The following is a 12,992-nucleotide window of genomic DNA, read 5'->3' on the forward strand; positions in this document are numbered from 1 at the left end:
CACCGGCATTATAACTGTGGGCGCCTGGCTGTGGCTTCACGTTGTGAATGGCTGGGCAATCTTCTGGGATCTGCGACATATCCCAGAAGATTGCAGGGAGGGAGGGGGGAGATGTGAAATTCCTTCTGGCGCTTCAGAGCCAGGGGAGGAAATGGGAGCTGGGTGCCTGTAAAAACAGGGTACCCGCTTATCCCCCCAAAAAATTGCATACCAAATGTGGCATGTCAGGAGGTCACAAATACTTAAAACGGAAGTTCCATTTTTGGGTGGAACTCCACTTTAAGGTTTGACCGAATATTACATGGTTTTGGTAAATCTGAAGACAAAAATCTCAAGAAAATCTAATAGTGTGAATGGGGTCTTACAGTGTCCAAGTGACCATCCAGACTGCTGTAACTCCCATTACCCCTCTAGCTTCAAAGGCTGCTCCCGACTGAGAATGCAATGGAAACTTAATCTATCTTCAGTTCGTTTCACTTTCCTGAAAATAATACCCCAACGCATGCCCACATTTCTCACACCAGGACCCTCTGCAATACACAAGCCTACTCTAATGTTCCATGGCCCCTTGTTTATCGACTGCACCAAGACATCTATAAAAACAAACTTTAATTCAATTCAGTAGAGACGTGAATGAGCAAGGCCACGATATATTAGATAAAGGGAAAATTTGGTGATGCAACTTCAGGCAAAATCTGTCGTTCTGTAGAATCAGCGTGAACTTTTTCCAGCCTCGTGGCTTGGAAAGGAATCCCCACACCCCTTTTATTATCGACGGATTAATGTCTGTAAATGTTCCCAGTTCCGAGCCGTCTGCGCCATTTTAAAGTGAGCGTCGGAGAGAGGGAGGTGGAGGGATTTTAGCTGCTGGAGACAGCTAGAAGAAGAATTATATGCAGTGGGGGGCAGGTCTGGCAGTAATGTGCATTTCAGGTAATTATGCAAGCAATTCAGGCCTGGAGCAAAGTCTCTAAAGAGTTGCATTAACTAGCTTTAACGCTTTCCCTGCTAGGCCCTATTAGCCGGGGTCTGCTAGAGACTTCTGCTTTTTGAAAAGCGAGACAAAAGGAAAGGGAGAAAACAGTAATGATGTGATTTTAATGATATATCGAGGTATGTGCTGTACATGCAGCAGCAGAGTATGTCAGACTGTTGCAACAGTGACAGCAAACAGCGGTGCCGATACATCAGTCTCATTGACATACAATTACACAGTGTAAGAGGGATGCAGAGTTGTAATATACAGTATGTGGTGTAGGGAAGACTGCAATACATGAATCAACAGAGGATGAATTAAGGGAATATAAATCAGAGGTGCAGGCAAAGAAGGAATTTATTCTCTAGTAAAATCAAGGAAAAAAAAGTAATAATTTCATACGTAAAAAATACAGTGAGCCATGTTTGCTGATTTACAGATTTGGAAACCTCCAAATATAAAGTGTATTTATTAGAAAACTGAAGTCAAATTTACAAGAACAAAGTTAGATTAGGAGCTTATTCATGAAAATAGTGCAAACTATGCAGAGTACAATATCCCCCATCAACAAATTACATTTGTAAAACCGCCATCTGACCGATTGCTGCGGGTCACTGAAGTCTGTACACTGGCTTCTTTTTATATGCAATTAAGTGTTGAAACAAATATTAAGGTCCCTTTTACCCTAGGTCTGATCGGGTCCACCTCTCCATTTTTCAGGTGGACCTGATCAGACCCTCCATTCTCCACTATGGGAAGTCAGATGTAAACAAGCTTTTGTCTGTTTACACCTAGCTACCACCAATCTGATCTGGCAAAAACAAGCGGAAAGGTATCTGTTCCCCTCCGTCTGGCTGGATTGGATCGGATCGGAGGCCGGTTGGGTGTAAATGGACAGACAGTCCGTTTACATCTGACTGCCCATAGAGCAGAGCAGGCTGTGTCCATGTCCACTTTGCATAACGGACTTTGACCTGTCATCCGGCCGCATTGCTCAGCTTAGCAGGAGATCAGCGAACAGATCCCCTGCTGAGATAAACTGGATTGTTGCCCGTGTTAATGGGGCCTTACAGTCAAAAATGACAAAACAGTTTTAATGTGAACCTGTGCCCAGATTCTGGATGTTGAAGAGTTAATTGCCAGAAACTGGCTCTTCACATGGTAAACAAACTATGGCTGTAAATTGTTTACATCCTGATACTGCAGCACCGTAATATGTGTGGTGGCAGTAAAAGGGTTAAAGTGTTTTTATTGCTTGTTCAGTATATGAAAATACTTTATTGTACAGGGTTCGGGCACAAGTGCACTTTACTTGTCATAATCGGAGATTATATACTAAAGCTCTTACATTCTAAACTGCACCTTGAGGCTCGGTTCACACGGATGCAATAAACGCACAGGAATCGCTGCATTTCCCATACTGCACAGCAATCGTTCACGTGATCTGCTGCAAGTGTCAATTATAAGTTAACAGCACCCCAAAAGCAGGTCACAGAATGCAGTACATTTGCTAGAATCAAATCGCATGGGTATAAACACCCATTCAAGACAATTCCAGTGCGGGAAGAAAGGCACCGCACCTTTTTCATGCGGATTATGGTGTGATTTGAATGGATCAAATCGCACTGCACAGAATCCCGTGTGATTTGCACAGGAATGCAGTGCGATTCCTGTGCAAATCTCTTGCGATGTGACCTACTGCAAAAGTGTGAACCCAGCCCAAACCCCATGGAAACTTTACATACACAGTCAGGTTAAAGGGTTAGAAGCTCTGAAATATTTTTATTGCTGGTTGTGTCCCCAGAAGGGTGCTCTCTTTGACCTGGTGACCATTCTCACGGACACAAAAATTGATATGCAATCCAACATTTTACGACTGTCACCAGAAAAGGAGTTGAGGGTAAATCTTCCAATGAAGACAGCTGTTTCTGTGACAACTCTTTTAGGGGGGATTTCCCTTACTTTAAAAAGATTTCCTCTCATTTCCTTTCGCTTCTCCAGTGCAGGAAGTAACGGGTAATTTCCCTAATAGGACACAAACTGCAAAAAAAACAAAAAACAAAACAAAAAACCAACAGAGATTTTAACCCATTCATAGTTCATACTATATCCAAAATTAAAACAAGTCTTGGCCATACATAAAATTTTAAAGGGAAGTTCGGCTTTTCCTTGTTTCCTTTGTCCCCGATTGGGTTTTTTCAAGGGACATTTTTCATGAATAGCCTAACAAGTATGCTTCTTTACCCAAATCAGTAGTTCTGATTTCAGTATTAACCACTTGTTTACTGGGCACTTAAACCCCCCCTCCTGCCCAGACCAATTTTCAGCTTTTAGTGCCGTCACTCTTTGAATGACAATTGCGCAGTCATGCAATTCTGAACCCAAATGAAATTTTTATATATATTTTTTTCACACAAATATAGCTTTCTTTTGGTGGTATTTAATCACCACTGAGGTTTTTATTTTTTGCTAAACAAACAAAAAAAGACAGAACATTTAAAAAAAAAAATCATGTTTCATAGTTTGTTATAAAATTTTGTAAACAGGTAATTTTTCTCCTTCATTGATATGCGCTGATGAGGCGGCACTGATGGGCACCGATAGGCTGCACTGATGGGCACTGATAGGCACAGATGAGGGAGCACTGATGGGGACAAATAAGGCGGCACTGATGGCCACTGGTAAGATGGCACTTATGAGCCCTGATGGGTGGCACTAATAGGTGTTACTGATAGGTGGGACTGATGGGCACTGGTAGGTGACACTGATGGGCAACACTCTTGATGAGGCACTGATTGGTGACATTGATAGGTGGCACTCTGGGCACTGGTAGGTGGCGCCAGTGGGCGCTGGTAGGTGGCACTGTTAGGTGGCACAGACGGGCACAGATGGATGTCCCTCTGACAGCCGCCGTTTATCGGCTTTTTGTTTTTCTCCAGCGTGAAGAGAAAAATTAGCTGATTACCAGCTCTGTTTACATTACACGATCAGGTGTCATTGGCTGACAGCTGATCACGTGGTATGAGGTTGGGATCGACCCCTTACTCCGATCTGTGATCCAGTGAGTCTCATAGACTCCCTGATCACAGAGCGCGCAGGCCGCTTGAGCACGGGAGGTAATCTATTGACGCCCTCCCGGCAAAGTAGGTCTGTGCTGTAGCAGGCATTTGGCTATAGCGCGGATCTGAATCGGTTAAGACTGTATTTTGGAATACTAATATACACTATATTATTGAAAGTATTGGGACGCCTGCCTTTACACGCACATGAACTTTAATGGCATCCCAGTATTAGTCCGTAGGGTTCAATATTGCGTTGGACCACCTTTTGCAGCTATAACAGCTTCAACTCTTCTGGAAAAGCTGTCCACAAGGTTTAAAGAGTGTCTATGGGAATGTTTGACCATTCTTCCAGAAGTGCATTTGTGAGGTTAGGCACTGATGTTGGACGAGAAGGCCTGGCTCACAGTCTCCTCCACTCAAATTCATCCCAAAGGTGTTCTATCGGTTTGAGGTCAGGACTCTGTGCAGGCCAGTCAAGTTCCTTCACCCCAAACTCTGCACTTGTTTGCACACCTGTGTGCACTGGCACATTACGATTAATTGGGCGTATTTTAGCTCAGTAAAAAAAAAAGCTATACTTAGCTTTTTCAAGCTACAGTATGCAAGAGGCCAAAGAGTTTCTGCTAGTTAATATGAACCTGTCACCAGTACCTACTTATTAAAATCTATAGGAGTAGGAAGTACATACCAAATAGCAAGCTCCTCAAAGTGCCTCCATATATCATTCAGCTTTAGTTTTGTCTAAACATTTCATGCATGCAACAGAGCTCCCTGAAGCTTGGCGCAAACCTTGCCTTGCAGCCCAGGTTGTGAGTTCTGATATGTATGAACCCATATATAAATCATTATATGTCAGAAGATCACGTAAGGCTCAATTCACTAAGATATGACGCATGTGTTATTTGCCAGATTTATTATTTTCAGCCCTCATAATAATGGTCCTTATGAAAAATACTGTATACTGAATATTGTTAAGCTGGCCATAGACAGATAGTTCTTTATTGTTCAGTGCCTCATTATTTTAGTCTGGGTCACTCAGCAAAGTAACTGTGCCTATATAATTTCTAAGCTGCACTGAATCAGTACAATATTTTTAGTCGTGATAGTTGGCATACTACAGTTGGGCACAACCAGTGTTGGCACTAATTTAAACCCCAATGGCAGACAAAATACATTTTTTTAAATGCACAGAATGACGCCTGAGAATAAAAAAAAACTTAGTAAGCTACCAATATCATGACTGCAGACAATTACTGTAACTCCAAAATGAACTCATCCTAACCACTAAGCCTGACTCCTAAAGTGATTGTAAAGGCACAATGTATATATTTTTAAAAATAACAAAACATGTCATACTTACCTGTATACTTACCTAATGGTTTTGCGCAGAGCACCCCTGATTCTCCTCGCAGGTCTTCTTCCTGATGCTCCTGGCCTCTCCCTCCACCAAATGCCCCCATAGCAAACCGCCTGCTATGGGCATCAAATGAATACAGGTGTTTAAGAACTTCCACCTTCTCACATCCTAGCTCTGCCCAGTGCTCAGACCTACAGGCTGCCGAAGCCTCAGGTAACACAAACCACAAGAGAAGTCAGTAATCAGAATGTCATCAAACAATGGTTATCCTTTAGTGCAAAAACATGTATAAATAACAGTGTAAAAAACAGCCAACACATTTCGACCCGATGGCCCAAACGCAATAGCTGTTTTGCAGCTGTTATACATGTTTTTTGCAATAAAGGATAACCATTGTTGGATGCCACTCTGAGTGCCAACTTCTCCTCTTGTGATTGGCCTGCTATGGGGCACCCATGTGTGCTCGATCCCAAACTGTCAATAGACCCACAGAGCATGGCGCGGCAAGGCCCTCTCTTCTCCCTGGCTGTGATTGACAGTAGCAGAAGCCAATGGCTCCTGCCTCTCTGTCCAATGAGAGGCGAGAGAGAAGAGAGCCCCTGCTCTCGTGGACATCACTGGATCGAGATTGGGCTGAATGCATTAGGGTGAAAAATCTTCTTCCTTTGGAACACCTTTCTCTTAAAGACAGCAATATGCAATGATGTAACAATAGCTACTGAAGCACATGCAACTGCTATAGGGCCTGGGGTAAGAAGGGGGGCCATTAGAGAGGCTGCTAAGAAAGTGTGAAATTTCCAGTATAAATGGGTTGAAATCAGACCTCAGGGTCTTGGCTTGTCATAGATCTACCCACCCTCCTCTCTGTGTGAAGTAAGAAGCATTTGCTTAGCTGTCATAGTAGGGTAGATTTATTACCCAGTGAACTTCTAATACAGACTGACATTAACCCCGTATGCCTAATGCAGTCACAAACCCCAGAGTTTCTTCTAGGAAACTAGTATAGGACAGTTTATGTGTGTAATTTTACAACATAGTTTAAAGAAGCTAGAGTTTTAATAAGTTTGCATTAAGATGCTTTCACACTACCTTCACCATGCTTTTGCTGCAGCACGGTGCAGAGCAGTGTACCCGCAGATTTGGTGTGGCATTAGCCATGGTTTGCCATGAACTTGCACCAAAATTACTGCATGCAGGACTATAGCTGTGCTTTGCCATAGACTTCTATTATGTCCCAGAGTTTTAGTGTGTTTTCTGAAAGCACCAAAACTGCAGCACATAATAGAAGTCTATAGCAAGGCACAGCTAACCCACCACACCAATGCTGCAGGTGCACTGCGCTGCGGCCAAAGGACAGTGAATCAGTGTGAAGCTGCCCTTGGGGTTATGAAGTAATTGTGTGCAAGAGTATGAATAAAATATAATTATGCTATCTTATTATTGCTTCTACAACTATAACTTTTTTGCACAGCCCTGATCCCCAATTGCGTACGGACTATGCCGACAGCTCCCCTGCTGCTTGTCCTTGATTTAGGCATACTTTATGTTAAGATCAATGACATGTATTGTCACAGTTGACACGGCCAGCTGCTACGCAGAGAGTCAGCCAGGGGGGCCCATCAAAATTATGCTATGGGGCCCCATGATTTGTAGTTAAGCCCCTGGGCCTACAGCTAATCCAAAAAAATGAGTATAACCCCTAAACCTAATGTTATAACTATTCATATCATTATGGAATGAAAATACCAACACCATTTTATTGCACCAATTTCATCCTGACGTCTGATCGGATCGCCAACGCACTGCATGTGTTTTTGTCCCCATGTAAAATAATGGACTGTTACAATTGGCAGCACGGTAAGTAAAACAATGAATGACATTAGTGTGTATGTACCTTTAAGCCGTTGATGCAGTACGCTTATTGCAGATTCAGGATTCATGATATGCTCTTGTTTAGCTGGGCTCAGCCACGTGCTCCTCTGAGCATTTTCTAGCAGTAAACATCCATTTATGCATTCCTTGTGCACGTCTGCATAAAGATCAATTAAATCTTATTTCACATGATGTCTAGTAGTCCCCATGTCTGCCGCTGATTTAGCAAGGGCTGCGCTACTCAAGTCCTTGAGGGCTGCGATTCTCACATGGCTTAAAGAGACCCTGTCACAAGAGAAGAAAAGCAATATCCACAACTAGAGTGACAGTCTGCTGATCATTGAATATATCAGCCCTATGGAAGTGTCTCACTTCCCAATATCAAACACGGCGGTGAGATGAGACTGAAGCCGTATTAAAGAAAGCAATAAACTTATCTTCTGTACATTGACTTTGAAGGAAATAAATGGCATGCACATTATTCAGCTTGCTTCAAATTTTACAGCACATGTGTCAAACTTAAGACGCGTGGGCCAAATCTGGCCCGCCAGGCCATTTCATGTGGCCCTCACACCTCTCCTGCAGCTACAGCAACCCCCCTCAACTCCGCTGCCACATTGTCTCTGCAGTTGGCAGCAAAGAAGAGGAACAGAACTCCTCCGCCAGATCATGCGCTTCTCCATTCAGCCATGGAGAAGATACTGCCAGATACACCTGGCCCTTTGAAAGCCACCATAAAGCGGATGTGGCCTGTGATGAAATTGAGTTTGACACCCTTGTTCTACAGGAACCTGTGTGTAGACAGGAGTTGTGATTCTCCATTTCACCAACCTGCTAATGCTATGCTTCAGTGAATTGTGTAGGACAGCCATTCTCAGCTCGATTCCGTGGAACTCAGTTCCTTCAGAAGCTGCTGAGGTTTCTTGAACTGTGGCTGATTGCCCTCCCATCTGATGGTACCTGCATAGTTCCAGGGGCAACACTATTTGGAAAAACTAGCAGCATGACACAATCATTTTTTTTTTTAGAGCTGTCCGTAGGGATTTCATTCTGGCCATCACAGAAGGCAAGCCATAGTTTAATCGAAGACAGTCATTCAATTCCCCCATCAACACTGACTCTGTAATGCCACTCGCAGTTCTATTGCAACCTGCGGACACGGGGCGCTTTAGCGGCAGGCAGAATACAATGATTACTGCTAGCAGTTATAGCTGCTGGCAGTAATCAAATGTAGAAAAATCAGACAGGCTGGTTGTACCCAAGTCGGACTTGGGTACAACCAGCCTGTCTATACATGGATCTAAATTAAGCCAAACCCTGCTGAACCAGCCAGATTCCAACACATTTGAGGTGGTTAGGGGAATCCTCCCACTGTGTCATTGTATTCTGGCTTCCTCGCATTCAGAATACACAGATCTGCTCTGTAAGCTATAGTCTGAAGTGCTGATCAAGAGGAAATTTTCCAGTAGGGCAGTTGTACGGAAGTCAATTGGTAGTTCAACTTCTGTTCAACCACAGTGCCCATACATCGATGGAAATTCAGCTGGTCCCTGCTCAATAGGCTAAATTTCAATCCATCTGTGGTCAGCTCCAGCCTGCTGGTTTTCTCCACACGTTTCTTTGTTTATACGGCTCCTTTGGAGCTGCGCAGCCCCGCAGTACAGAGCTGTAAAGTACGAAGGCCAAAAGCTTTCTAGCAGTAGAGGGCATATCAAAATGTTCCAAAGGTGAAGCTATGCCCTGCCCAAAGAGCTCTCAGGCATAAATGTGTTCCTTCTTATTTACCAGCTGTGTGCTCACATTACATTCAGCGCAAAATCAGATGTTTCCACTCTTTCTAGTTGTTAACCTCTTGACATCAGCCTCACACATATATGTGGCACTGCAGAGGTGAGCTTTAATGCTGGGCTGCACCATGTATGTGCCCATTGACCTGTGCTAGAAACGCACTCACATGGCGCTCCCAGCACAATGACTGAGCGGTCTACAATAAGGAGCAAAGCTACCAACGATGTGTTCCCTGTTATAGTTAGTGCTGTTCATTCTAAATGGGGGGGGGGGGCAGGGGATGGGGACTGAGCCGTGCTGTCTGTGTCTATAGACGCAGACAGGGTGGCTCAAGCGCAAGACTGCACAAGTGCCTCCATATAAGGAGGAGACTGCAGCACTGGCGGGGGACCCCAGAAGAAGATTGGGGTAAAAAAAAAAGGAAGCTTACTTTAAGGGGAGCAGTTGGAGGTAAAAATGTGGCTCAGCTGCATATTTTTGTCTGATCGGCTACATTGGAGACCAGAGGAGGGGTCTGAGGTCTAATAGACCACAGATCTCGCCATAAAGAGGACCTTTCACTGCCTATTGCTGTCACAAGGGATGTTTACATTCCTTGTGACAGCATTGAAAGTGATAAAAAAAAAGTGTAAAAATAAATAAAATGAAAGGCGAATGCATGTGTTGGTCCTGCACACATACGTAAACGGCGATCCCACAACACGTGAGGTATTGCCGCATCTGAACGTCAGAGCAATAGCAATAATTCTAGCACCAGACTTCCTGTGCAATTCTAAACTGGTAATTTGTAAAGGCCTTTGAAGTAGCACCTAAGGATAATTTAACCGATTCAGCTCCGGGAGGTTTAGCCCCTTAATGACCAGGCCATTTTTTGCGATGCTTTAGCCAAATAAAATTGATTTCATTTATTCCCCACAAATAGAGTTGTTTTTTTTTTTTGGGTGGTATTCGATCACCTCTGCAGATTTATTTTTTTAACTAAAAAAATAAGCGTATATTTATTGGTTTGCACAAAGGTTCTCGCGTCTACAAAACAGGGGATAGATTTATCGCATTTTTATTATTATTTTTTTTTTACTAGTAATGGCGGTGATCTGCGATTTTTATCAAGACTGTGACATTGCGGTGGACAAATCAGACACTTTTTTGGGACCAGTGACATTTGTACAGCGATCAGTGCTATAAAAATGCAGATTACTGTATAAATTACACTGGCAGGAAAGCGGTTAACACCAGAAGTGATCAAGGGGTTAAATGTTGACTAGGGAGGTGCTTTCTAACTGTGGGGGGAGTGGACTGACAGGAAGCAGAGAGAGATCGCTGTTCTTGATCACCAGAAACAGACAATCTCTCTTTACTCCCCCTGTCATAACGGAGATCTGCTTTGTTTACACTGGCAGATCCTCGCTCTGCCTCTCTGTGGATCGATTGCGGGCGGCTGGCGAACCGAACCTGCTGATTGGCTGCCCTACAGATCGCTGCGTATGCGCCTGACGTACAATGCAGGAGCCAACCTGTCGCAGTTTGATCGGGAACTGGTTAAAGTACTGTCGTTTGATGCCATTCGAAAGGTGTGTGTATTTTTATAGCACTGATCTCTGTATAAATGTCAGTGGTCCCAAAAAAGTGTCAAAAGTGTCTGATCTGTCTGCGACAATCCTGCTAAAAAAAATATACTAGTAAAAACTAAATGAATTAATAATAATAATAAAAATACCATAAATCTATCCCCTATTTTGTAGACGTGATAACTTTTGTGCAAACCACTCGATATACGCCGAGATTTTTATTTTTTACCAGAAATATGTAGAATCCATATTGGCCTAAACTGAAGAAGAAAATTTGTTTTAATAGATTTTTTTCTTTTATATATTTAATATAGCAAAAAGTAATATATATATATATGTATATATATATATATATATATATATATATATATATATATATTTTTTTTTTTTTTATTTTTTTTTTTTAATTGTCACTCTTTTTTTGTTTATAGCCCAAAAAATAAACATGGCATTTGTGATCAAAGGAAGCTCTATTTGTGGGGGGAAAAAGGACGTCACATTTAGTTTGGGTACAACGTCACACGACCGCGCAATTGTCAGTTAAAGTGCCGTATCGCAAAAAATGGCCCGGTCAGGGAGTGGGTAAATCCTTCTGGGGCTGAAGTGGTTAAAAAATTTTTTTTATTACAAATAAAGAAAAAGAACGCTGCGTAAGTAGCGCGTCACTTCAAAAATTGCAACACCAATAATTTCATGGGGGGATGGGGCAATACTTGGTGCATGGACCCCTGAGAAGACACGTGTAGAGGTATAAGAGGACGGCCGCTGTACAGACAGGTGAGGAGAGAGGGGGAGAAGGGAGAAGAGGAGGAGAGGAGCGCACAACGTGGGAGAAGAAGGAGACAGCAGAAGATAGACGGGGCTGTGCGAGGCGCGCCGCTTCCCGGCACTTGTCTGCAGAAGCTGCTATTCATACCGCCCCTCCCCCACACACTCCGCTCGGCTCCCTTCTCATTTCAGCCGACAGGAAACTCGAAGTTAAAAGGAAAAACCCACACAGAACACATGCACGGAATTAGACACACAGCGCCTGAGAGAAGACGGCACGGGCGGACTTCCCCGCTCCTATATACGGGGAATTTATCAGTAACCCCTTCCTGCCTCGGCTACCTCTCACAAGTCCCCGGACACGGTTTCTGCAGTTCACTTTTTATGATAGCTGAGGAAATGTTTCTTGAGAGGTGGAGGTAATCCCCTAGAAAGTGCTGTCCTCTAATCCCATAGAGAGACGTGGTCACCTCAGCCTGCACAAGCAATTCACCCATGTCTCGGGTATTAAACGCTCATGTGTGAATTCTTGCTGCCCCACCACCACGCACAGTGGTTCTTCCCACCAGCTCATGCCAAATTATAGGATATAAAAGCCAGCGGGAGGAACCACTGCAGGTGACGGGGGAAGCAGTTATTAGACTCATCCAACTGGTCAAGGCGTCTCGTAAAAGGGAAGTTTGGCCTCATGTACGCTGCTGCTGCTAAACGCACGTTTAGGAGCAGTTGGGCCTTTTATTCAGCTGCCCCTGAACCCTCCTCTATGTTATCTTATCAGTACGTTGTTTATAGTCTTTTCTAGGCAGTTGAGTTTAGAGGCCTTTTTTGGAAAGCAAAAAGAATGCGTTCAGGACAGATGTTCAGAGGCATAGGAAACGCCAAATGCCTGCAATAGCTTGTAAACGCCGTAACTTGCGTTTTGTTTACATCAGTAAGGATTTGCCCCCTTTCCTGACCAGGCCATTTTTTGCAAAACGGCACTGCGTCGCTTTAACCGACAACTGCGCGGTTGGTTGTGCAACGTGGCACCCAAACAAAATTGACGTCCTTTTTTTTTATTAAATAGAGCTTTCTTTTGGTGGTATTTGAAAATCTGCCTTGTTTACACAGTCGGCGGGTCACTGGGGACTCGATGCACGTGCCTGGCGGCCGCGATGTCCACCAGGCACCCGCGATTGCCCGGTAACACAGCAGGACCATGGATCTGTGTATGTAAACACACAGATCCACGGTCCTGTCAGAGGAGAGGAGACCGATGGTGTGTTCTGAGTAAGGATGAGCTCAGGCCTGCCCGGAAGTCGGCGCAGCGCTGCGCTAATCACAGGCAGTGAGACATTGCCCGATCTCTGCAGCCGTGCATCAGGGCAATGTCTCACTTCCTGTGATTAGCGCTGCGCCTACTTCCTGGCGGGCTCTGCACGTGGGGCATGCGAACACGCCTGAGCTCAGTCTCCTCCCCTTGTGAATCCTCTCCCCCTACAGTTTTGACAGCAGGAGCAGAAGATGGGAGAGAGATGTTGCTGCCAGGGACAGTGGTGGATTGTGAGAGGAGGCAGGTTAGTGTTTAGAGATGGTGGAGGGAAATAATAAGTGTTTTTTTT

At 44.1% G+C, this 12,992-nt stretch overlaps 1 protein-coding gene across 3 annotated transcripts in view; it reads right to left on the reverse strand.

The window, feature by feature from the left end:
* The window catches only part of BCOR (BCL6 corepressor), a 342,611-nt gene that overhangs the window by 118,296 nt on the left and 211,323 nt on the right, over nucleotides 1-12,992 (reverse strand). Inside the window, exon 5 of one of the 3 annotated variants that reach the window (XM_077480872.1) lies at nucleotides 2,939-3,016. The exons of the other annotated variants lie outside the window; for them this stretch is intronic. The gene's annotated coding sequence lies outside the window, so the exon portion shown is untranslated. The remainder of the gene's footprint in view (nucleotides 1-2,938; nucleotides 3,017-12,992) is intronic. 3 annotated transcript variants of the gene reach the window in all.

This window comes from Lithobates pipiens, unplaced genomic scaffold (assembly GCF_037356315.1).
Source record: "Lithobates pipiens isolate NorthernLeopardFrog02 unplaced genomic scaffold, aLitPip1_a1.2 Scaffold_16, whole genome shotgun sequence".
Lineage (NCBI taxonomy): Eukaryota > Metazoa > Chordata > Amphibia > Anura > Ranidae > Lithobates > Lithobates pipiens.